At 41.4% G+C, this 9,189-nt stretch overlaps 2 long non-coding RNA genes across 2 annotated transcripts; one reads left to right on the top strand and one right to left on the bottom strand.

Moving 5' to 3' along the window:
* Window positions 1-1,167: 1,167 nt before the first annotated feature.
* On the bottom strand, window positions 1,168-3,267 carry LOC141578731 (uncharacterized). The gene is made up of 2 exons (XR_012509395.1): window positions 3,135-3,267; window positions 1,168-3,014 (listed from the first exon to the last, which is right to left on the bottom strand). It is a non-coding gene; the product is annotated as an uncharacterized LOC141578731 (long non-coding RNA).
* On the top strand, window positions 2,953-7,679 carry LOC123619556 (uncharacterized). The gene is made up of 3 exons (XR_006728194.2): window positions 2,953-3,042; window positions 3,142-3,307; window positions 7,545-7,679. It is a non-coding gene; the product is annotated as an uncharacterized LOC123619556 (long non-coding RNA).
* The last annotated feature ends 1,510 nt before the right edge of the window (window positions 7,680-9,189 follow it).

Here is a 9,189-nt window from a genome sequence, read left to right as displayed (position 1 = left end):
GTGTGAGCCGTCTCCGAGGAAGGAGAGAGAGGGGGTGGCCACGAGGGGCCATGTTGCCAGTTTTTGTGGGCTCAGTGGTTTCATATGCTAGTAAGTGGAAAGACCAGTCTAACTAACCTGGGGAAGGGGCTGGGATTCTCAGGAAGTTGGCCATTTTCCACTCTTTGCCCTTTTGTGGCTAGCCTCGGGACTGTCATAGCTCCTGTGGGCATGTTATTCACCATGTTAATGTATTACAATCGGTGTATAGTGAAACTCAAGGTCTACTAGAAGTCAAATCTCCCACCATCTTGAGCCTCAAGGCCTTCTGGGTGTTGAATCTTTTGCCATTCTGGTGTTAATTGTTGTATTATTCCTTGGATGGCTGTGCCCTGCCCCTTTCCCATCTCATTCTGATGAAATTTTCACATATTGAAGTATAGGGAAGTCATTCTGGAATATACATGATTTAACTCAAATTATATGCTAACTAAAACAGCCTGTTTGGGGACTATCAAATATACGTTGTACATCTACTTTAATTATTAAAGGAAAGGGGGTAATGATACAGAAGTAAAGAATTAAATAAAAATAAAGATTTTAATCCCTTCCTGGGATGCTGATTCTGGTACTCCTTCTTCTTCAATGATAAGACTCCCCTCCCAGGTGCCAAGGCCATACTGACTCACTATGTACATGCTGATTTGTTGTTGTTGTTGTTTTGAAACCTTGAAAGAATGTATCCCTGACTTTTTTGATGTTCTGTGTTCTGACAAGATATAAAACTCTGCTGAAAATCATGCTTCTCCAGAGCAGTTCCTTGGATCTATCTAGGGCTGTCTCCTGGAATATAATTCTACGTTTCGCTCAAACAGAACTATTTCCTATTCCTATTATAGATTGTTTATTGATTATTTCTGTGGACAATGTAATCAGAAAGTTGAAATTAATAGGACTTCATAAAACAAAAGAGAGGGGCATTTTATTTTCTCCCATAAATGCAATTGCAATATTTTTCTGTGGATGAGGGTTTTTTCCCCCAACCCTAGATGAAATGTTAGATGAATTCAGTGTCTTCAATCACTCTTTATAATACAAGATACTTTGAACACTTTAAAGTTAAAATTAGTCTCATTTTAGTAGTTAAAAATATCTTCAGTGTCCACTGAAAAAAATACACAGAGCCTAGAAATTGAGAACTGTTTTATTCAGGGCATTACTGAGGAATATAGCCTCTCAGATAGCTCTGAGCAACTGTTGCAAAAAGGTAAAGGAGGAGACAAGATGTATAAGGGTTTTTGCTGGAAGAAAAAAAATAAGCATGTAGACATGTAGTCAAACATCGAAGGATTACTGCTAATCACAAAAACGAGACATCTCAAGTTAATGATTTTAGTGCTTTTCTGTGCATGGGAAGATGCAAGACTCTGGGCTCATGGAAATTATTCCTTAGATATGCATCTTAACTTTCTAAGGCCAGTATCCTGTTTTTTCTTCATCCTGAATTCTCCTCAGGGCACACATTCAGGGGTGGATACAGTGACAAGTGGATTGATGGTGGGAAACATTTGTTTACTGAAATGGCAGGCAACATATTTTTGTTCACATTAGCAAGAAAAATGTGCAGTGTAATTATCAATACTTCATTTGAAGCAAAAAAAAAAAAAAAAAAAGCACATTTCTACCTTCTTCCTCCTTGACCACCACCAAATATGGTTACATCTCAATTATTGGTTATGTAAATATATGGTACTTATATACTAATTATGTAAACTTTTCATTTAAAACTAAGTTCATTTTTTTCTTAGATATATTTTATTAAGGATTTATTTAATTAGTTTTCTTGTAACTTTCTCTACTTTTTAGAGATGTTCCAAAAGATATGTTCAATGTCCACTGGTGTCTTTTTCCCCAGTGATTCAAATACCCAATTAGAATCTCTCAGCCCTCCGTTATGTGGCTCCAGTTAGACTGTACACTTACCATGAAGCTTACTTTCATTGTTTTCCTGAATTGGATTTCTGTTTCCTGGAATTAAGTTAATTTTTGCTAATTTTTCAATATTGCTCAGGATCTTTTTCCAACAGCTTCCTTAAGATGCATGTGTTAGAGATAAATTTCTGACTCTTTTCATATTTGGAAATGTCTTTCTTCTACCTCATATTTTGCTAATATTCAGAATTTAGAAACATCACTTCAAAGTTTTCTGCTAATGATATCAAGTTAGTGCCCATTGTTTTCTGTACCTTTGTATGTAATCTTATGTCTTCCTCCCAATCACCCCCAATACTTACTATTTATAGCACCAATGTACTGAAATGTCATTATTTATCTTGTGGATTTTAAAATATTTTTTATGCTACATATAGGTAAGCACTTTCAGTCTATAGGATCTAGGTCTGAGAATTTCTCTTATATTTTTGTTTCTTGACAGTCTTCAGTATTTCAGGTTTTTTTTGTTTTCTTCCAGGAATGTGTATTTCAGAAAAGGGCTTATGAGTTGTGTCTAAGTTTTCCTTCTTCATAGATTTCTGTTCTTTTTACATGTGCAGTATAATCTCTGATCTCTCATAAAGTAATTGTAGTTGTTTAAAGTTTATTTCTAATTTTTGCCCTTAATGTCCAAATCAAATTCCTTTTTTTTAAAAAAATGAATTATATCCGGATTTGGGTCCACTTTAGCTCCTGTCATTAGGTTGAGCCATCACTAGGAGGGCAGTTGGTCCAAGATGGTGAGACAGATTCCAAGAACTGGGACGTCAGCAATCTATAAAAAGGAAGGCTGGCGGACCCTCCCTACTGTTATTGAGATGGTTGTCCAGAACCATACCCCTGCCCCTCCCGTGAATGGAAGCTACCTCAGCAGGCTTCTGTTGCAGAACCAAACCTCAAAAGGAGGAAACCAAACAGAAAAGGAAGATGCGGCTGTAACTTGAAGTCACCGTCTTGATCTCTGGTGAACCTGTCTCATAGGCTCCCTGGAATACATTAGCGGGCTCAGTGACACACCTATCAGCGGCCCTAACAGGAAACACCTGACAACAGAGAAGGATGAAAAACGAGGTGGGACCCCAGTTCCTGGGAGAACCCCGCCTTTTCCCAGAAAACCAATACCAAAGCCTCCCCATCATTAACCCTACATTTCCAATTCTTACCTTGCAGTGTTTCAGAGGAGAAGCTGATTGGCCAAGGCACTTTCCGCTTCTCCATTCTCTGGCCGTTGACTACAGCTTGTGCTCTGACTCCCTCGGGATCGATTTCCTTACTGCCAAGGCAGGGGGCTCCGGCTGCGCTAGGGCCCAAAAGGCGGATCCGTAGGACCAATTCGGTAAGACTCCCTCTCAACGCACGTGCTGTTTTTCCTCTCCTCCCGTCCCCTCTGACAACGCTGGCGACCGTGCGCTCAAGGCTGTCTTCACCACACCGCCGGCTGCTAAGTGACAGGTCCCCTAGGCTCTGGGGAGCAGGAGAGACCTTGGTGGTTGGCAGGTGCGGATGACGGTTGGGTCCCGTGCTGTGGGAAGGGCTTGTGGCCTGCGTCTTCCAGTGGTCCAGCAGATACATAAAAGGATGGATGAATACACGGATGGATTGGTCGGGCTCTCAAGAGTGCAGGAAAGCCCTGCCAGGCTTCCAGGCCAGGCTTCCCAAGCAGGATGTGAGGAGCCGGCAACGGGAGGCCAGGGGCAGGTTGAGGGCCTCGAGTGAAAGAATGGCGGGGAGAAGGGGCTTTCAACCGACTCCTGGAAGGCACTGGGCTAGGCAGAGAACCCGCCCAACGTGGCACCAGGGCATGGGCGGCCTCTGCCCAGGTCTAGGGGAGGTATGGCTCTCGAGGAGGATGGAGGGAAGCAGGGAGAAGGAGCTGGGTGGGGCAGTGATGTTCAACCGACACGACGATCATTTCGAGCGGGGATTCAGGGATCTTCATTGCCGCTCACCGCACTGCATATTATGCTCCCTCTCCCCACAGTTGGCACTAGCTTCACACACCTTGATCCGGATTGAGGTCCTCTTTTCGTCCCGCCACTAGGTGCAGACATCACCGGGGGCGGCAGTGGGTCCAAGATGGCAACACAGACTCTAAGATAATGGGTTGTCAGGAACCCGAGGAGAGGAAGACTGGTGCTGCCTCTGTATGTCCCACCATCAGCCTCTGTCCGTCCCACCATCAGCCTCTGTCCTCGTCTGCCTTTCCTCCGACAGCACAGCTGCCAGTTAAAGCCCGTGCTCCAACTGCGCATGCGCGAGACGAGATCTGTGGGCGGGGTCGGGTTGACTTCACAATGACCTGCAGGATTGCTGAGGGTTAGGTCCATTAGGTTCTGGGGGTCAGGAGCGGCCTTTGGCGGTTGGCAGGTACGGGTGAAGGCTGTGTCTCGCACTCCAGGAAGGGTCTGTGGCTTGTGACTTCAGTGGTTCAGTGGAGGGAGGGAGGGAGGGATGGGATGAAAGAAATTTTCACACTGAGGTATGGCGTAGTCCTTCTGGCTCATACATGATTTGGAAGCTAGCCAGAACAGCCTGTTTGGTGGCCTATTAAACAGACATTGTACATCTGCTCTGTTCAATAAAGAAAAGGGTGGGTGCGTTGTCCACCAGCAAAAAAAAAAAAAAAAAAAGAAGTCCGTTTTAAAGCTCCAGATAAATGCCTCCCTCCCTTACTGGGACACCAGGACTAGTACTCCTTCGATGACAAAGCTCCCTAACCAGGTGCCAAGGCCATACTGACTGTCTAGGTGCTAATCTGTCTTTTTGGAAACCTTGAAGGAATACACCCCTGTCGTATTTGATGTTCTGTGTTCTGACAAGATAGAAAACTGCTGAAAATCATGCTTCTCCAGAGTAGCTCCACAGAGATACCTGAGAGGCTATCTGCTAGGCTATAGTTCTCAGTTTGGCTCAAATGACTCTTTTCTATTCCAAGTATAGATAGTTTAGTGATGATTTCCGTCGACAGATGGATGTATGGATAAAAGGAAAGATGGATTGATGGGTGAATAGATGGGTGGCTTGTTGGGGTTACCAAAAGTGGAGGCAAGCCCTGCCAGCACAGGGTTACCAAGCAGGATTGGGGTGGAGCACAGTGGGGAGAAGTCGGGGGCTAGGGAGGAAGAACCGAGATGAGAAAGGGACTTCAATAGATTCCTGCAATGCACTGGGAGAGGCAAGGACACCCCACCCAGTGTGGCAACAGGGCATAAGCCTCTTCTGCTGTCTGGGTCAGTGGATTTTCGGGTGACATGACCATAGTTTGGGCAGGGACTCTGGGATGTTCAGCACCCCAACTTCATCAGGTCACATCCTTCGTCCCATATGACACCATTCCCACCCACCCTGATCCAGATTTGGGTCCACAGAGGTGCCCCACATGTCTTTGTCTAGCCACCAGCCAGGTTCAGCAAACACAGGCAAACATGGCAGCAGGCACCCAGAGATCTAGGATGTCCATAATGTGAGGCAGGAGAACTACCCCATTCCTACCTCCCACCATCTCCCATTGGTCCTCTTCTCCCCTTGATCTTCTGACAACCTACCTTGCCAGAGTTGATGCCTGCACTCCAACTGCCCAGTGGGGCCCAGGGAGAGCTCCGGCCTTCCCATTTCCCACCGCTGTGGCTAAAGGATTTCTCCCTGGGGTCCTGGGTAGCTCTTTTGTCCTCTGCCGGTAGTCATTTCTCCACTAAGGGCTTAGCCTAGGTCCTCCAGTTGGTCCTTTGCATGGATGGATGGATGGATGGACGGACGGATGGATGGATGAAACAACAGATACATGACTGGCTGGCTGAATGTTCAGATGGAAGAAAGGATGGATGGATGTGTAGTTGAGGCTCCCAAGAGCTGAGGAAGGCGGGGCCTGGCCAAGCTGAACCAGGCAGGATCAAGAGCCTAGTGGTGATATTCCTCCCTTAGGTCAGCCAGGAGGTTGTGCCCGGAGCTATACCAGAAGGAGACTGCCCGGTGACCCTGAGGTGGGACTTTAGGATGAACATAGTGTGAGGCAGTAGAACAAGGCTGTCTCCCCATTCCTACCTCCCACCATCACCCACCATCTCTTCTCCCCTTCTTTTACTGTAGAAATTTATTGTTGAAATGTCTTCTGCTGCTTTTTGTTGTGTTTTGTTGTATAACATCGTTTTAAGTAGGGCTAGCATTCCCTCATTGACTTTCTTTTTCTTTTCCAGAGTTCAGTTCACTGCCTATTCTTACATTTCTACTTTTCCACATGAATTTCAAAGTCATCTTAATTTAAAAAAAAAAGCTGCTGGTATTTTTATGTGATCCTCATTAAATTAATAAAATGAGTTATGGAGGATTTTTATGAACTGAATTTTCGCTTCCAAGATTATGGCACATCTTTCCATTTGTTGAAATCTTCTTTTATGTCCTTCAGTGGTAATATCCTCATGTTTTGCACATTTCTTACACTTATTTCAAGGCATTTTATCTTACTGGTTGCTTACTGCAAATCATATTTTCTTTCATTAAATCTTTCAGTTGGTTGTCTTTTATATGTCTTCAGATTTTCATTTCTTAATTTAGTACTCAAGTTTTTTTTAGTATTCTTATCATATAAATGTAAATGCAAATTAACTTCTGTTACAGAAAGGATCTCTGAGAGAAGAAATATGCTTTATTACATTCAAAATGCACTGTGGCCTGGAGAAAACTGCAATAAATTAGCAGACTGAATCTGCTCTAGGCTTCCTTATGAATGGTGTAAACTTAAACAGGCTCCTTAAAGAGGTTTTCTTTATTTTTTCACATGGGGTCTTATGTCTTTAAATTTATGTCTTTCACCTATTAATAATTTTCACACAGATTTGTAAAATTTCCCCCATTCGTAATACAAAAAAATTTAATATTACCTCACAGGTAACTGAGGAGGAGCTGTTAAGTTTTTTAAAAATCTTTTTTTCTCTCTGCTTCAGTTTGGACAATTTCTATTGATGTATTGACTCTTTTGTCATTTCCAATGTGATGGCAAGCCCATTCAGTAGTATTTTTTTCAGAGATGGCAGCTTTAATTCTATAATTTCATTTGGTTCTTTTTAATATTTTCTTTCTCTCTTATTTGTTCGTTCATTAAATTTCACAACCTTGAGCATAATTATAATAAGTGTTTTCAAAAGCCTTATCTGCTAATTCTGGCAGATGGGCTCTTCTGGGGTAGATTTCCACTGCCTTTTCAACTGCCTTTTAAGTACGAGCAGTAATTTCTTGTTTTTACCTTTATCGAGTAATTTTGTATTATATCCCTGACAATGTTAATGATAGTTGTAAAGACTCTGGATTTTCTTATATTCACAAAAGATGTTGAGTTTTTAGTTTTTTGGTAGAACTTTGTTAGATGTGAACTCAAAACTGTCTCTATTTTGGTATCAAAAACTGAAATCTCTATTCAATTCTTTAGCTTAAGCAGGACTGCATGGAGTCTGCCCCACACATGCACAGTTCCGGAGTCACCCAGAGAGCTGAATATGGTTTATGCAAAGATTTGCCCCCATCCCAACTCTCCCCTTTGTGAAATTCTCCGTTTTCCTTTCCTCCCCTCTATTTTCCAGTTGCCGTAGGCCCCCGACAAGCCTCTGGTTCTTCAAGCCAGTTATAATTGCGGTTTAGTTGTCCTGTGTGGCACTGCCTGGGACCTTCCCTGAGGCAAAAAGGTAATTATTTAATTTTAGAATACCAAGCAATCTTGTCTGATAATTGTTAATTATTTCATGCATTCATCAACTAGGTGAGGATACCCTGAAAGGGGCAGAAATTGGTTCTTGGGGTGTAAAAAAATATGTATTTTAGATGGCTTGTGGTTTGTGGCCCTCCAAAGGACCACAGTACATTAACAGGTACATATCTGTACTATTAAAATTTCATGGAGATAAGGGTGAGAATTGAGGGGAAATAGCTAAGGAGACTTCTGGAGGAATAATGAAAGATTGAGAAAAAATGAATTAATTGATAATTTATTATAAGTAGGTTCTTTAAGATTTTCTATGAACACAATCACATCTGTAAATCCTGACACCTTTATCTTTCAAATCACTGTGACTATTTTTCTTGAATTGTTTAGAATCTCAAGTACATTAAATAGAAAGCAAGATAGCAAGTATCTTTGTCTTATTCTTAGACTCCAAGGGAAAGCTTTTACCATTAAGAAGGATGTTTTCTCTAAGAATTTCATGGATACCTTCATGTGACTAAGAAATTTCTCTTCTTTTTTCTTTTCTTCCCCATAAGTTCCTTATTTGTCTTTGCTGAATGGGTGAATTATATGAAATGTCTTTCCTCTGTCCATGAGGTGATAATATATGGTGATTCTACTTCATTCTGTTAAGGTGCTAAATTATGTTGCTTTTCAAATGTTAAAACTACCCTGCATTCTGGGGATAATCCCATTTACGTGATATGTTATTCTTTTCATAGATTACAGGATTTATTACTAATTTTTGTATTTCTACGTATGTGTTTATCAGTGAGAGTAACCTATAAAATTCCTCTCTCTTTAATGTCCTCGTAGAGTTTCAGTATCTATTTTTGCTTACTTCATAAAGTAAATTGTTCCAACCTTTATCTGTTTTCTGAAGATTTTGTGTAAGATTGTTTTTTCTTCCCCTTAAATAGCTGATAGAACACAGAGAGGCATCCAGTTGTCTATTGGAAAGGTTTGTAATAATGGGTTCAATTTATTTACTAGATTCAGAGCCCTTCAGAATGCCTATTATTTCCCTGGCAAAGTTGGTAAATTGTATGTTACTAAGAATTTGTTTCATCTAAATTTTCAAGTTTCTAAATTTCACATGAAATCCTTTTATTATCTTTTTAATGTCTGCAGGATTTATAGTGACTCAACTTTCATCCCTGAGTTGTTTTCTCTCTGTCTCTCTGATAGAAATGGAAAAGTAAATGTACCATGTTTATACAAGGAAAAGTAAATGTGGCAATAAGACACATAAATGGATAATAATCTAGAATTGCATGCAACAACATGCAATGGGTGAATCACACAAACAATATTAAGCAAGAGAATTCAGATGCAAAAGAGTATACACTGTATGATTGCATTAATATAAAATAAAAAAGATTGCCAAACCAATCTTTGCTGTTAGAAATTTGGAGAATGATCATCCTTGGTGAGTGAGGAAGAGAAGTGAAGAGAGCCTGACGATGCAAGTTGGGATGCTAGTGATGTCCTATTTCTTCTTTTGG

The sequence above is a fragment of the Camelus bactrianus genome, chromosome 9, assembly GCF_048773025.1.
Source record: "Camelus bactrianus isolate YW-2024 breed Bactrian camel chromosome 9, ASM4877302v1, whole genome shotgun sequence".
Classification (NCBI taxonomy): domain Eukaryota; kingdom Metazoa; phylum Chordata; class Mammalia; order Artiodactyla; family Camelidae; genus Camelus; species Camelus bactrianus.
This window is presented reverse-complemented; position numbering and strand designations above follow the sequence as displayed.